The sequence below is a fragment of the Oncorhynchus mykiss genome, chromosome 11 (assembly GCF_057628025.1).
Source record: "Oncorhynchus mykiss isolate SJ-2025 chromosome 11, ASM5762802v1, whole genome shotgun sequence".
Lineage (NCBI taxonomy): Eukaryota > Metazoa > Chordata > Actinopteri > Salmoniformes > Salmonidae > Oncorhynchus > Oncorhynchus mykiss.
Genome location: NC_143032.1, coordinates 52125781 through 52142836, shown reverse-complemented (window position 1 = coordinate 52142836; position 17056 = coordinate 52125781). Strand labels below are relative to the sequence as shown.

General features: G+C 42.6%; 1 long non-coding RNA gene across 1 annotated transcript; it reads left to right on the top strand.

Annotated features, from left to right (window-relative positions):
* The first annotated feature begins 7735 nt into the window (after nucleotides 1–7735).
* LOC110535863 (uncharacterized) lies at nucleotides 7736–15712 on the top strand. The gene is made up of 3 exons (XR_016484546.1): nucleotides 7736–7932; nucleotides 14808–14973; nucleotides 15190–15712. It is a non-coding gene; the product is annotated as an uncharacterized LOC110535863 (long non-coding RNA).
* Nucleotides 15713–17056: the final 1344 nt, after the last annotated feature.

The window sequence follows — 17056 nt, the reverse complement described above, 5'->3', positions numbered from 1 at the left end:
GTTATTTTGAACAATTGAGTAGGAGTGTTGAAGTTGCCATTTTGTGGCTTTATTACAGGGTTCCCCAAGTTTTCTGAGCAAAAATAAATAAATCATTAAATAAAAGAACATTTCATTGTTGGACATAAAAGACCGTAAAATCACCAGGAAATCAGGTCAAAGTGATTTTAATTTAGGAAATATGTTCCGGCCACCCGACCAGCCGCTGAAGGAAAAATCGTCCCACTGCTGAATGTAATTGGGGATCCCTGCCTAATTGCAATATGGTTGTCCATGGCTGTAATAGACGTGGTGAAATTCTGTTGAAACAGTCTGTGGCTGTACTATACATTAAAAAGATGTACTGCCTTCGTTGATCTGTGTTACGTACATAGAATGTCTGAGAATCGCGTTAAGGGTGTTCTTGAACTGGCCTTGCTTGCTGAGAGTCCTCGAATGACCCAGAACATCAGACCTTTAGTACAACAATGATTGTTCCACCAGTCCATACCTGTCTAGCCTGTCTTGCTGTATAGATCATCAGTCGACCACTAAATGAGGGTAAGTCCTGATTTGTATCTTGAACTCAAGGTGTTGAGACTTGCAGATGGCTTTATGGGCTCCACTTCACTTGTTGAAAGGTCAAACTGTGACATAACATTAATCTTGTCTGACCGTCCAGATACACTCACTCTCTCCTGTTTAGATGAGAGATATGGGCCTTTGGATTGTTATACAGAAGAACTTCAACTCAGGATCAGATAAGGACTACATCTCTAATCCATTTACCCAGAACTGCTGAGTCTTGCAGTGAAAGAGAAAGTGAGGCGACTGCTCATCTGACACATACTGGGTTAATCTACTAATGAACCACAATTGGGTTCTCAAATGTCATTTTTCATTAAATGTCCTGTTGGATCACTGATATTAGGATCTGTACTGTTTTTTGATCAGATATTATGCATTTTACCACAATTTCCACAAAATTCTCATTACCTCAACAGTCAAAATACTCAAAGTTACAAACAAGAAATGCCTGAGTTAAACATAACACTGGAAATAAAAATATAAAAAGTTAATTATTATAGAATAAAATCAGACTTTTTCCCAATTAAAGCTTTTTTGCCATTTTGGTAATGAGAATGCGAAGTAAAGGGGGTGTTTGAGAATAAGAACCTCATTCTGAAGGCTTATAAGCAAATAAATTAACGTAACTTCTATTATTTCTCGAGATGCATCATGGGTGAATAAAACTTTTCTAAAAAATCGATTGGAGTTTTTGCAGCAACTTGAAAAAGTGTTAGGGTAATGACACATGTCCACAGACACTGTGTTGGTTCGTAATAAATATTATGGTTTAATGTTAACTTCAGCTAGTATACCATTGTTATGATTTATGGACAAGCTACAGCAAAATTATGTGTTTTATTAGAATATGTAAAATTGTCAAAAATTACCGGAGATTATTTTTGGGGGGTTAAATTTTACGCATTTGTTTTTCACGACCGAACCCATACTATTTCAATAATAAACCATTCGATTTTTCCTTTGGGTTAATGATGATGGTGGATTGATTGATTTCGTTTTTAGTATACGTTTTTTCAAGATGAGTGATGAGAAGAGAATCGTCCAGCCCATTGGGTATCTCACTGCACCCCCATATGCCACGTCTTGAAATGTCCAGACAGACTGATTAAAAGTAAGTTTACATTGTAATGCTTCTGACAGCTTTCTAGCTCCACCCACGACTTCATTCGTTGTACTCTTAGGACTCGGCCGTTGTGCTATAGAATTTTAGAATGTTGTCTCTTGTATAATACATTCTATACATTAGTTATTTACTGGATTAAGTGTACATTTTTGTTGACTGTAATTTTATTAGTTATGCTCCAACTTTCCCTCCATGTTGTGCCACCATCAATTCTTTTTAAGTTTTGGTTCCAACAGTTTATCTTTTTTCTAAGAGATGGGCAGTTGTATATGCTCTTTGCAAGGTTTTGTGTGTCTTCCCTATTGTATGAACATCCTTTTCTGACTCAAATAAGATTCCCTCAAGATTGCCCTGATCTGATGCCCAAACGATTTCAAATCGAAAAGTCTTGTTGTGTAACTTTTAAGTTGCATGCATTTGAAACTATCTACATTGGTCAGTCCAAAATTACCTAGTTTAATTCATTTGATTAATTACTTTAATCCGGGCACATTTCGGTAATGAGAATTTCGGGTGAAAGAATTCTGGTGAAAATGTTGCATGTATTTAAAGTAAGTCACTGCCAAACCCTAGACATCTTAATCCTCAGAATGATAGTTGATTTTTACAGATGCATCATGGTTTTGTAACTCAATTTGCTACAGATATGTTTAAAACTGGGTTCATGAGAATCACCCAGAAACAGCAGAGGGAGCACCCCCCTTCCACATCGAAGGGACAGTAGTGGAGAAGGTGGAACGTTTTAAGTTCCTCTGTGTACACTTCACAGACAAACTGAAATGGTTCACCCACACAGACAGCGTGGTGATGAAGGCGCAACAGCACCTCTTCAACATCAGGAGGCTGAAGAAATTTGGTTTGTCACCTAAAACCCTGACACACTTTTACAGATGCACAATTGAGAGCATCCTGTCGGGCTGTATCAACGCCTGATACAGCAACTGCACCGCCCTCAACCACAAGGCTCTCCAGAGGGTGGTGCAGTCTGCACAACGCATCACCGGCAAACTACCTCACCTCCAGGACACCTACAGCACCCGATGTCCAAGGAAGGCCAAAAAGATCATTGAGAACAACAACCACCCAAGCCACTGCCTGTTCACCCCGCTACCACCCAGAAGGCGAGGTCAGTACAGGTGCATCAATGCTGGGACTGAGAGACTGAAAAACAGCTTCTATCTCAAGGCCATCAGACTGCTAAACAGCAATCACTAACTCAGAGAGGCTGCTGCCTACATAGAGACTCACTAGTCACTTTAAACAATGCTACTTTAATAATGTTTGCATATCTTGCATTACTCATCTCATATGTATATACTGTATCTTATACCATCTATTGCATCTTGCATATGACGCTCGGCCATCGCTCATTCATTGCACCTGTACATAGCCCATCTGTAAATAGCCCATCCAACTACCTCATCCCCATACTGGGGATGGCAGCAGGGGTGGCAGGGTAGCCTAGTGGTTAGAGCGTTGGACTAGTAAACAAAAGGTTGCAAGTTCAAATCCCGAGCTGACAAGGTACAAATCTGTCGTTCTACCCCTGAACAGACAGTTAACCCACTGTTCCTAGGCTGTCATTGAAAATAAGAATTTGTTCTTAACTGACTTGCCTAGTTAAATGAAGGTTTAAAAAATACTGTATTTATATATTTTGCTCCTTTGCACCCTAGTGTCTCTACCTGCACATTCATCTTCTGCACATCTATCACTCCAGTGTTTAATTGCTATATCGTAATTACCTCACCACTATGGCCTATTTTATTGCCTTACCTCCCTTATCTTACGTCATTTGCACACACTGTATAAATAAATACACTTCTCAAAAAAATAAAGGGAACACTAAAATAACACATCCTAGATCTGAATGAATGAAATATTCTTATTAAATACTTTTTTCTTTACATGGTTGAATGTGCTGACAACAAAATCACACAAATTATCATTGGAAATCAAATGTATCAACCCATGGAGGTCTGGATTTGCAGTCACACTCAAAATTAAAGTGGAAAACCACACTACAGGCTTATCCAACTTTGATGTAATGTCCTTAAAACAAGTCAAAATGAGGCTCAGTAGTGTGTGTGGCCTCCACGTGCCTGTATGACCTCCCTTGGTGTTCTCTGCCAAATGCCAAACGTCCTGCACGGTGTTGGGCTGTAAGCACAACCCCCACCTGTGGACGTCGGGCCCTCATACCACCCTCATGGAGTCTGTTTCTGACCGTTTGAGCAGACACATGCACATTTGTGGCCTGCTGGAGGTCATTTTGCAGGGCTCTGGCAGTGCTCCTCCTGCTCCTCCTTGCACAAAGGCGGAGGTAGCGCTCCTGCTGCTGGGTTGTTGCCCTCCTACGGCCTCCTCCATGTCTTCTGATGTACTGGCCTGTCTCCTGGTAGCGCCTCTATGCTCTGGACACTACGCTGACAGACACAGCAAACCTTGCATTGATGTGCCATCCTGGATGAGCTGCACTACCTGAGCCACTTGTGTGGGTTGTAGACTCCATCTCATGCTACCACTAGAGTGAAAGCACCGGCAGCATTCAAAAGTGACCAAAACATCAGCCAGGAAGCATAGGAACTGAGACGTGGTCTGTGGTTACCATCTGCAGAACCACTCCTTTATTGGGGGTGTCTTGCTAATTGCCTATAATTTCCACCGGTTGTCTGTTCCATTTGCACAACAGCATGTGAAATTGATTGTCAATCAGTGTTGCTTCCTAAGTGGACAGTTTGATTTCACAGAAGTGTGATTGACTTGGAGTTACATTGTGTTGTTTAAGTGTTCCCTTTATTTTTTTGAGCAGTGTATTTTTTCTGCTTTATTACTGATTGTATGTTTGTTTATTCCAAGTGTAACTCTGTTGTTGTGTGTGTCGAAATGCTTAGCTTTAACTTGTCCAGGTCGCAGTTGGTCAAATAAAGTTGAATTAAAAATAAATAAAAATGTATATGTATGTTTAACAGTTTAGCTTCTGTCCCTCTCCTCGCCCCTACCTGGGCTGGAACCAGGGACCCTCTGCACACATCGACGACAGCCACCCTCGAAGCAGAGCAAGGGGAACAACTACTTCAAGGTCTCGGAGCGAGTGACGTCACCAATTGAAACGCTTTTAATGCGCACCCCGCTAACTAGCTAGCCATTTCACATCGGTTACATGTACATATTCTTATTCCATGCCTTTAGATGTGTGTGTATTAGGTAGTTGTTGGGGAATTGTTACTTGTTAGATATTACTGCACTATCGGAACTAGAAGCACAAGCATTTTGCAACACTCGCATTAACATCTGCTAACCATTTGTATGTGACCAATACAATTTGTTTTGATTTGATTTTTAGGGGATTACTTTACAAAGGGCAATAGCATAAAAAGTGAGCTTGCAGGTCAGGGGTCATTTCCTGCAAGTCAATGCAAATCTAGATCAGCCTTAGAACTGTTTGACACTTGCCACCTACTTCACTCAAACCACAACCTCGTGACTCACAACCTTATGTGGTGTTTTATTATATTCTATCCCAAGCAGCAGGCTCAAAATGACACGTATTAACTGTTCTGCCACTTATTGGCTGCAACCTAGATTTCAATTGGAGCAGGGCAAATTATTATACAGTATCCCTCGTGTGCATCCTCCTTTGGTAGCTTATAAGTGACATCATTGAAATGGCAAAGGGAAGGAACAAGAAATAAACAGTCATGGCTCATGGTTGCCAAGCTTCTGTACCTCACTAGAAAGCAGAGTAAATATGGCCCTTGCTTGTGGTAGTTCTGCTCTGCGCTTCTGTACCACACAGCTCTCTTTGTTCTCGTACATAATGGCAGTCCTTGTCTATCATCTGCGACTTTCACCTCAGACCATATTCACTGGGCTATAATTAAGCAATAAGGTCTGAGGGGGTGTGGTATATGGCCACAACCAAAAACCCTGCAGTGCCTTAATGCTATTATAAATTGGTTACCAATGTAAGTAGAGCAGTAAAAAATACATGTTTTGTCATACCTGTGGTATACGGTCTGATATACCACAGCTGTCAGCCAATCAGCATTCAGGACTTGAACCACTCAGTTTATAACTCAGTTCAACCCACTACAGCCAAATACAAAACAGTATATGAGAAGGTGCTGAAAAAAGTGTTGCTTTTTTACTAGCCCATTGTTTCCCATCACTATTCACAGCCTTGCTAAAGTCTCCATAATGGAAACCACATTTCTAATACAGTACTGTGGCCTGGCCTCAATGTTGTAAGTGTAGAGAGCAACTTATTCCACGGACAGAGGTTCTGGAAGCAGTTATCTGGCCTCTGTGGATTATGTGATGGGACTGATGGAAGTTTATTTGGTTCTGGAAGCAGTTATCTGGCCTCTGTAGATTATGTGATGGGACTGATGGAAGTTTATTTGGTTCTGGAAGCAGTTATCTGGCCTCTGTGGATTATGTGATGGGACTGATGGAAGTTTATTTGGTTCTGGAAGCAGTTATCTGGCCTCTGTAGATTATGTGATGGGACTGATGGAAGTTTATTTGGTTCTGGAAGCAGTTATCTGGCCTCTGTGGATTATGTGATGGGACTGATGGAAGTTTATTTGGTTCTGGAAGCAGTTATCTGGCCTCTGTAGATTATGTGATGGGACTGATGGAAGTTTATTTGGTTCTGGAAGCAGTTATCTGGCCTCTGTAGATTATGTGATGGGACTGATGGAAGTTTATTTGGTTCTGGAAGCAGTTATCTGGCCTCTGTAGATTATGTGATGGGACTGATGGAAGTTTATTTGGTTCTGGAAGCAGTTATCTGGCCTCTGTGGATTATGTGATGGGACTGATGGAAGTTTATTTGGTTCTGGAAGCAGTTATCTGGCCTCTGTAGATTATGTGATGGGACTGATGGAGGTTTATTTGGTTCTGGAAGCAGTTATCTGGCCTCTGTGGATTATGTAATGGGACTGATGGAGGTTTATTTGGTTCTGGAAGCAGTTATCTGGCCTCTGTAGATTATGTGATGGGACTGATGGAGGTTTATTTGGTTCTGGAAGCAGTTATCTGGCCTCTGTAGATTATGTGATGGGACTGATGGAAGTTTATTTGGTTCTGGAAGCAGTTATCTGGCCTCTGTAGATTATGTGATGGGACTGATGGAAGTTTATTTGGTTCTGGAAGCAGTTATCTGGCCTCTGTAGATTATGTGATGGGACTGATGGAAGTTTATTTGGTTTTGGAAGCAGTTATCTGGCCTCTGTAGATTATGTGATGGGACTGATGGAAGTTTATTTGGTTCTGGAAGCAGTTATCTGGCCTCTGTGGATTATGTGATGGGACTGATGGAAGTTTATTTGGTTCTGGAAGCAGTTATCTGGCCTCTGTAGATTATGTGATGGGACTGATGGAAGTTTATTTGGTTCTGGAAGCAGTTATCTGGCCTCTGTAGATTATGTGATGGGACTGATGGAAGTTTATTTGCCAAGGGCTTTTCCTCTTAAGTTTCCAGTCTAGTGAAAATGGGGAAAACCTCAAGGGATTTTTCCCACTCGCAAGTAAAGCATATTCTGCAGTGGCTTCCCCTCGGTTGATGCTGTTTCCATGGTTTCTCATTAATCCCCATAATCCCTCCTGTTTTAATGACCTTGTGGTCACTGCTGATTTGATTCTGAATGCTTTAGGTCTCCAGCGTAATCCTTTTATTTAAATCAAATTAGCCTCTGTCATATCGTTAGCCGATCACAGCTACGGTTTTCTACCAAGTTTCATATGACATCTCTGTCTCTGTGGCCTCACTGTGCCATTTCAACGGCTCTGAAGTCCCTTTGCGATTAGTAATTGGACTCCAGTTACAGTATGTGTGTGATCCTTTCTATTTTCCCACAAAGTTCTCTCATTCACCCCTTGGTATGTTAAATCATACAAAGGGTTTCATTACAAACATTAGCACATTCATATCACGTAGTACTTGGATGTCCTAAGATCCACCTGCGCCCTGGGCAGCTGTGATAGAGTGATAAAGTGAGGGGGACCTCAGCCCAGCATGTGTCTGTGTGTTCCTGCTCACAAGGAAAGCACTGGGAGAGAGCACAGCATACTCTGCCTGGGAGGACTCCTGTGGTCGAGGAGTGGTGTAGAAGGAGTGGTTGCTCTCCTCTTGTACTGTAGCCATGCAGTTTTTTATCTGGATACTGGGCTGCTTAATGCTGGATTCTTTCCAGCTTGGACCATGCGTGGAGGGTCGATGGAGAGCATCTCACATGGTAGGGAACCCAAAGAAAATTGTCTGTGGATACTTTAGGGAGAATTCACTCACTATAGTTCATAGTGGTGATGATCAGGTTGTAGATGTGAATGTCAAATACATTTGCTGCTGTGCTGACTACAGTGACACCATTGTACTTACAAATCCTAGATGTGACACCCACGGTTGTGATTCTGTTGATGTAGTGCAGTGCATTTTCATCATGGTTATTAGGATTACTATTGTGCTTCATCTCTGTATGACATCATGATTCATCACCTTTGAACTCTTCTACAAATATCAATACACTTCCTCATAACATCTCTGATTATTATACACTGCTCAAACAAATAAAGGGAACACTTATTAAACAACACAATGTAACTCCAAGTCAATCCCACTTCTGTGAAATCAAACCACTTAGGAAGCAACACTGATTGACAATAAATTTCACATGCTGTTGTGCAAATGGAATAGACAACAGGTGGAAATTATAGGCAATTAGCAAGACACCCCCAATAAAGGAGTGTTTCTGCAGGTGGTGACCACAGACCACTTCTCAGTTCCGATGCTTCCTGGCTGATGTTTTGGTCACTTTTGAATGCTGGCGGTGTTTTCACTCTAATGGTAGCATGAGACGGAGTCTACAACCCACACAAGTGGCTCAGGTAGTGCAGCTCATCCAGGATGGCACATCAATGCGAGCTGTGGCAAGAAGGTTTGCTGTGTCTGTCAGCGTAGTGTCCAGAGCATGGAGGCGCTACCAGGAGACAAGCCATTACATCAGGAGACGTGGAGGCGGCCGTAGGAGGGCAACAACCCAGCAGCAGGACCGCTACCTCCACCTTTGTGCAAGGAGGAGCAGGAGGAGCACTGCAATAGCCCTGCAAAATAACCTCCAGCAGGCCACAAATGTGCATGTGTCTGCTCAAAAGGTCAGAAACAGACTTCATGAGGGTGGTATGAGGTCCCAACGTCCACAGGTGGGGGTTGTGCTTACAGCCCAACACCGTGCAGGACGTTTGGCATTTGGCAGAGAACACCAAGATTGGCAAATTCGCCACTGGCGCCCTGTGCTCTTCACAGATGAAAGCAGGTTCACACTGAGCACATGTGACAGACGTGACAGAGTCTGGAGACGCCGTGGAGAATGTTCTGCTGCCTGCAACATCCTCCAGCATGACCGGTTTGGCGGTGGGTCAGTCATGGTGTGGGGTGGCATTTCTTTAGGGGGCCGCACAGCCCTCCATGTGCTCGCCAGAGGTAGCCTGACTGCCATTAGGTACCGAGATGAGATCCTCAGACCCCTTGTGAGACCATATGCTGGTGTGGTTGGCCCTGGGTTCCTCCTAATGCAAGACAATGCTAGATCTCATGTGGCTGGAGTGTGTCAGCAGTTCCTGCAAGAGGAAGGCATTGATACTATGGACTGGCCCGCCCGTTCCCCAGACCTGAATCCAATTGAGCACATCTGGGACATCATGTCTCGCTCCATCCACCACAGACTGTCCAGGAGTTGGCGGATGCTTTAGTCCAGGTCCAGGAGGAGATCCCTCAGGAGACTATCCGCCACCTCATCAGGAGCATGACCAGGCGTTGTAGGGAGGTCATACAGGCACGTGGAGGCCACACACACTACTGAGCCTCATTTTGACATGTTTTAAGGACATTACATCAAAGTTGGATCAGCCTGTAGTGTGGTTTTCCACTTTCATTTTGAGTGTGACTCCAAATCCAGACCTCCATGGGTTGATAAATTTGATTTCCATTGATAGTTTTTATGTGATTTTGTTGTCAGCACATTCAACTATGTAAAGAAAAAAGTATTTAATAAGAATATTTCATTCATTCAGATCTAGGATGTGTTATTTTAGTGTTCCCTTTATTTTTATGAGCAGTGTATTTAGCTCGTGATGATGGAGTGAATTTGCCCAGCTGCATTTTCAGACACATGGCCGGTGAAGAGCATCCTCATACCTGTGTCTAAGCCTTTGATAAATGGTCCTCCTAATCATTTATTGTTAGGTCAGCCCATGCAGATTTATCCCCTGCCTTTTCTTCAGGAATCTCTCAAATGGTGCGCCACCACACCAGAGTCTCTGGGTGAAATGGTCTTTGTTGACATATATCTTCTAGTCTGACCAGCGGAGATAACCTTGTTAGCTAAATGTCTTCCCTCTAATGAAATGATTTCCTGGCTGCAGAATGCACCGGTCCCCATTCAAACCTCACTGCTACATGATACAGGCACAATGCACTCGTCTCATCAGTCAAGCACTGTTCCGAATGGGTGAAAATATTAGAGCTCGTTTATCCCCCTAAAGTCGATGTCCGTGCCCCCGCAGAAATCTAGTTAGCGTAATAAACAAAATCCCAACATAAATACCTGTCAGTTTAAGCTAGAGATATATTTTTGTTGTTTCATTGAATGCATCTCCATCCACCACATCCCCCGATGTCGCACTGCTTTATCTGCGGTGAAAGGTGACAGAGCTAGAGCACTGTTTGACAGACCATGAGACATCCTGAAAAGCGGTCTTCTCACAAAATTGTCTGTAGCGTCCGAACGGTTTGGCCTAAAAACTATTATGACCCCTCTATGAAAAGATTCAGGAACATGGACATGTCGTTTTGCTCCAGGACATCCACAGGCCTCACAAGACTCGTCTGAATGTCCCTTAGTACCAGTTGAAAAAATGAATTAAGTATACTATCCAGGCTGTATCACAACCGGACGTGATTGGGAGTCCCACAGGGCGATGCTCAATTGGCCCAGCGTCCTCCAGGTTTGGCCAGTGTAAGCCGTCATTGTAAATAAGAATTTGTTCATAACTGACTTGCCTGGTTAAATACAGGTTAAATGTGAAACTTTTTACAAAATACTGTATATGGAGACTGTTCAATGCCCCCCCCCAAACACTTATTATATATCTCAGATATCTCTCAGATACTTCAGAACAAACTTCCCTTTGATTTGTTTTTGGGGACAATTTGTTGTTCCATCTAGTGAATCTGTTATTCAATGCACTTGTATGGGCTAATAGCAATAAAGCGAAATATAATTTTTCATTAAATATGTTTTTTATATTTTTAGTGGATACTTCAATGGGTTTTACATTTCAAAATCAAATAGAAAAATGATCCTTGGGAAAAGATTTTCATATAGCTTAATAGAACACCCTCCCTCTACAGGCTTAGACAGGCCTTAGACTGTAACAGGTTATACACATACAGTTGAAGTCAGAAGTTTACATACACTTAGGTTGGAGTCATTAAAACTCGTTTTTCAACCACTCCACAAATGTCTTGTTAACAAACTGTAGTTTTGGCAAGTCGGTTAGGACATCTACTTTGTGTAATTTTTCCAACAATTGTTTACAGACAGATTATTTCACTTATAATTCACTGTATCACAATTCCAGTGGGTCAGAAGTTTACATACACTAAGTTGACTGTGCCTTAAACATCTTGGAAAATTTCAGAAAATTATGTCATGGCTTTAGAAGCTTCTAATAGGCTAATTGACATCATTTGAGTCAATTGTAGGTGTACCTGTGGATGTATTTCAAGGCCTACCTTCAAACTCAGTGCCTCTTCGCTTGACAGAAAAACAATTGTAGACCTCCACAAGTCTGGTTCATCCTTGGGAGCAATTTCCAAGCGCCTGAAGGTACCACGTTCATCTGCACAAACAATAGTACGCAAGTATAAACACCATGGGACCACGCAGCCATCATGCCACTCAGGAAGGAGACATGTTCTGTCTCCTAGACATAATTGTACCTTGGTGCAAAAAGTGCAAATCAATCCCAGAACAACAGAAAATGACATTGTGATGATACTGGAGGAAACAGGTACACAAGTATCTATATCCACAGAAAAACGAGTAACGAGTAACATAACCTGAAAGGCATCATGTTGTGGGAGTGCTTTCCTGCAGGAGGGACTGGTGTACTTCACAAAATAGATGGCATCATGAGGAATGACAATTAGGTGGATATTTTGAAGCAACATCTCAAGACATCAGTCAGGAAGGATCTCTCACCAGGGTTTTGTGTTTGTTTGCACTAAAAGCAAATTATCCTTTATATTTTTCTAATGCTTTGTGTGTCTATCTGGCAAGGCATGGTTAGAAATAGATGCATGATTTATTACTTCATAATCAATTTGAGTTTGTACTGTATGTCCTGTACTATGCTGAGATGAACACGACAGAGTCATTATTGATCCACTGCAGAGATCAAAGAGTCTGGAGTACTGTATTCCTTGGCCACATGCTCATCTCCAGTACACACTGTTGAGCAGAGTTCCAGCTCAAACCCCCAGACCCGGATCCCCGGATCAATTGTTCCCACAAACCACTCACTCACTCCCTCACTGCACTAGTTTGTTCTGTTCTGCTGCAGCCACTAGCAGTTGGCCGAGTATGGAGCCTCTCTGTTACAGATGCTAACAGTGTAATTTCCCTTAGTGTTTCCATACGACATCAAACCTCCTATAGTAGGTTTGTGCATAACATGTATAGCACAATGCTCTCTCCCTTGCGCTATCATTCTGTTACTGCTCTCCCTTTTCCTCTAATCCAGTGCTTCCACTCCGGGGCTCAGCCTGGGGATGAGAGGCAGAGCTATAGGGAGGTTAAGGAGCTTAGTTGGACAAATAGTTTCAGGCCCAGGGAGATCAAGTATCCGCTCATCTGAGAGAGGTCGCTGAGATAGAGAGAGCACATTTAATACTATCTTATCACAGATAAAGGCCCATTGTCTGCTCTAGAAGAGGCCAGTTTGAGGTGGACTGAAGCTCTGCCACTCACCTTTACACAGCTATCTCTCTAATGTAATCCCAGCTTCTCTTTGAAGTTGGTCATCAGGCCCAGACTTGTTAACCCATTTTTAAACTCATGTAAGTGATGCTGAGCATTGTCTATAGTCAAAAACGTCTAGTTGCGTTTCTATGTTATGCACCTACACTGAGTATACAAACATTAAGAACACCTGCTCTTTCCATGACATAGACTGACCAGGTCAATCCAGGTGAAAGCTATGATCCCTTATTGATGTCACTTCAATCAGTGTAGATGAAGGGGAGGAGAAAGGTTAAGGAAGGATTTTTAAGCCCTAAGGCAGTTGAGACATGGATTTGTGTACAGTTGAAGTTGGAAGCTTACGTACACCTTAGCCAAATACATTTAAACTCACCTTTTCACAATTCCTGACATTTAATCCTAGTAAAAATCCCCTGTCTGAGGTCAGTTAGGATCACCACTTTATTTTAAGAATGTGAAATGCCAGAATAATAGCAGAGAGTGATTTATTTCAGCTTTTATTTCTTTCATCACATTCCCAGTGGGTCGGAAGTTTACATACACTCAATTAGTATTTGGTGGCATTGCCTTTAAATTGTTTAACTTGGGTCAAACGTTTCGGGTAGCCTTCTACAAGCTTCCCATAATAAGTTGGGTGAATTTTCTCCCATTCCTCCTGACAGAGCTGGTGTAACTGAGTAAGGTTTGTAGGCCTCCTTGCTCGCACACACTTTTTCAGTTCTGCCCACAAATTTTCTACAGTATTGAGGTCAGGGCTTTGTGATGGTCACTCCAATACCTTGACTTTATTGTCTTTAAGCCATTTTGGAAGTATGCTTGAGGTCATTGTCCATTTGGAAGACCCATTTGTGACCAAGCTATAACTTCCTGACTGATGTCTTGAGATGTTGCTTCAATATATCCACATTATTTTCCCGCCTCATGATGCCATCTATTTTGTGAAGTGCACCAGTCCCTCATGCAGCAAAGCACCCCCACAACATGATGCTGCCACCCCCGTGCTTCACGGTTGGGATGTTGTTCTTCGGCTTGCAAGCGGCCCCCTTTTTCCTCCAAACATAACCATGGTCATTACGGCCAAACAGTTCTATTGTTGTTTCATCAGACCAGAGGACCAAAAAGTACAATCGTTGTCCCCATGTGCAGTTGCAAACCGTAGTCTGGCTTTTTAATGGCAGTTTTGGAGCAGTGGTTTCTTCCTTGCTGAGCGGCCTTTCAGGTTATGTCGATATAATACTCATTTTACTGTGGATATAGAATCTTTTTCTACCTGTTTCCTTCAGCATCATGACAAGTTCCTTTGCTGTTGTTCTGGGATTGATTTGCACTTTTCGCACCAAGGTACAATCATCTCTAGGAGTCAGAATGTGTCTCCTTCCTGAGCGGTATGAGGGCTGCATGGTCCCATGGTGTTCATACTTGCGTGCTATTGTTTGTACAGATGAACGTGGTACCTTCAGGCATTTTGAAATTTCCCCCAAGGATGAACCAGACTTGTGGAGGTCTACAATTTTTTTCTGAGGTATTGGATGATTTCTTTTGATTTTCCTATGATGTCAAGCAAAGAGACACTGTTTGAAGGTAGGCCTTGAAATACATCCATAGGTACACATCCAATTGACTCAAATGATGTCAATTAGCCTATCAGAAGCTTCTAAAGCCATGGCATAATTTTCTGGAATTTTCCAAGCTGTTTAAAGGCACAGTCAACCTAGTGTCTGTAAACTTCTGACCCACTGGAATTGTGATACAGTGAATTATAAGTGAAATAATCTGTCTGTAAACAATTGTTGGAAAAATGACTTGTGTCATGCACAAAGTAGATGTCCTAACCGACTTGCCAAAACTATAGTTTGTTAACAAGACATTTGTGGAGTGGTTGAAAAATGAGTTTTAATGACTCCAACCTAAGTGTATTTAAACTTCTGACTTCAACTATATGTGTCCTATTCAGACAGTAAATGGGCAAGACAAAAACTGTAAGTGCTTTTGAGCTGGGTATGGTAGTGCCAGATGCACCAGTTTGTGTCAAGAATGTCAACTCTGCTGGTTTTTTCAACGCTCAACAGCTTCCTGTTTGTATCAAGAATGGTCCACCACCCAAAAGACATCCAGCCAACTTGACACAAATGTGGGAAGTGTTGTCGTCAACATGGGCCAGTATCCCTGTCGAATGCTTTCGACACCTTGTGGAGTCCATGCCCCGACAAATTGAGGCTGTTCTGAGGGAAAAAGGTGGGGGTGCAACTTAATATTGAAAAGGTGTTCCTAATGTTTTGGGGAATTTTTTTAGCTATTTAATGCTGTCTCAGTTATTTGTTGTTTTTCATTTGATGGAACTGTTTGATAGAGATCTGTTGTGGGTGAGGGACCATTCTAGATACTGTGTATCAGTGGGATCGGGTTATGTGGCTGCAACCATTAAGCATAGTTATCTCTCTCTCTTCGTAGGATTCCTCCCTCCCAGAAGGCAACTCTCCTATCTCCCAGAACTCAGCCACTCGACAACAAGGGAAAGTGCTTGTGGTAGTTGATGATGCAAATCTCTCTATCCTTACCTTACACCCCACTGGTATAGGTGGCAATGACAGCAAGTACTGGTTTACAGTCACAGCCTTGGATGAGAACATCACCGCAGACACAGATGACTGGCCACAACATGGAATCATCAACCTGGACTCCCTCGACCCCTTTGCCCAGTCTCCAGAGGAAACGCCCTGATCGGAAGAGCCCATCCCAGTCTGGCCACCCTGACCCCAGTGTTTTCATGGAGGAGAAAATGTTGCCTCCTGCAGGGTCAGCAGTGGAGCAGGGAAGGACTAACAGTGGTTCTCTCACACAGAGGGCCCAGGGGAAGAGACAGACTGGCTTTGACCATACAGGCCTGCTGACAGTGGCACCCAGTGAGGGTGATGCCATAATTGGATCTGACAACAAGATTTACAGGCTCCTGAGTGGCCCTCCAGGAAAAAGAGTAAGAATCTCTCAGTGAAACGCACAGTTTTAAGAGTCAGAAATGCTCATATAGATATCTGTTTTCAAAACTCAGATCCTTTAAATATGATCAGGACTTACACTCCACATAGAATCAAAGTGAATGATTTCACACAAGCAAAGTTATGTTACCAGAACACATGATTTTATGGAGACAAGAAGCAGAAGAAACTGACATTTGAGTGGGGATCTTAGAATATGGAACAGTCATCCATTTCTTCCTCATGAGAAGAACTGTATGTCTTCAGGGGTTTTATTCAGCTATGGTTTTCTTGTAAGACACTGATATCTTTGTCTCTATTGGAAAATGAACACATCAGTGGTTTATAACGGCCTCTAATAATTTTAATAAAAAAATGTCCCACTGCAGCTCATGTAATGCTAAAAAAAAAAATAAGTAAGGTCATGGAAATACAGTACAAATGCTGTGGTTGTATCTACCCATAGGACATGGACATAGACTGATTCATGCACTCTACAAAATGACAGGAGAGGGAATAAGCATTTCAAAAGATGTGGCATTAATATGGTACTGCAGACCAAAATGTACACTTTGCCACTCTGTTGCATCATCTTCTAGTTTTACTGTCAAACCGTGATCTTTTCAAGTTGTTCCAGTATTATTATAACTTCCTGTAAATATCTGTCCCTGTGTTCACCACATTGTCGTTCCTGCAGGGATGTGCAGGCAGAAAAGGTAATCTTGGGTTTAAAGGAAACATGGTAAGTGAATAGATCTCTGGTGAAATAATTGTTTGGAACATTTTTGAGTAATGATGAATAAGGATGATGAATGATGAGTAAAACCCAAATGACTTATGGATTTTCAGGTATGTATGTGAACGTGTTTTTAATCTGCGTTGTGACTCGCAGTTGGTTGAGCATCGTCACTCATTGTCATAGACTGCTCTGTTATCTGTGATTCTCTGGGGATCTCAGGGTGTCAGAGGGCAGGAGGGCAGGAGGGCAGGAGAGATGATACAGGCCTCCCAGGTCCTCCAGGACTCCCCAACCCTCTACCTGTGGAGGAACTCCCAGGAGGACAGGACTTTCTTCAGGGTAAGATTCTTTCTGTCTTTCCAGTGTCCACTGTCCACCCATCTCACAGCATCCTGCCTGTGAGTGTTATGAAACGTAATGTAACCATGCAGTTTTGGCGCATGTGCTGTCAAAGAATAGCTTGATCTCCCAGTTCACCAGGACATGGTGATGGATGTGCTGTCACAGCAGAGCAGCAGCCCTGGCCCTGACACTGACCCAGCCATGGCAGTGTTCTCACTAGACTCCCCAGTCAGGCTATTTTGGACTGGAAATGTCAGCCTGC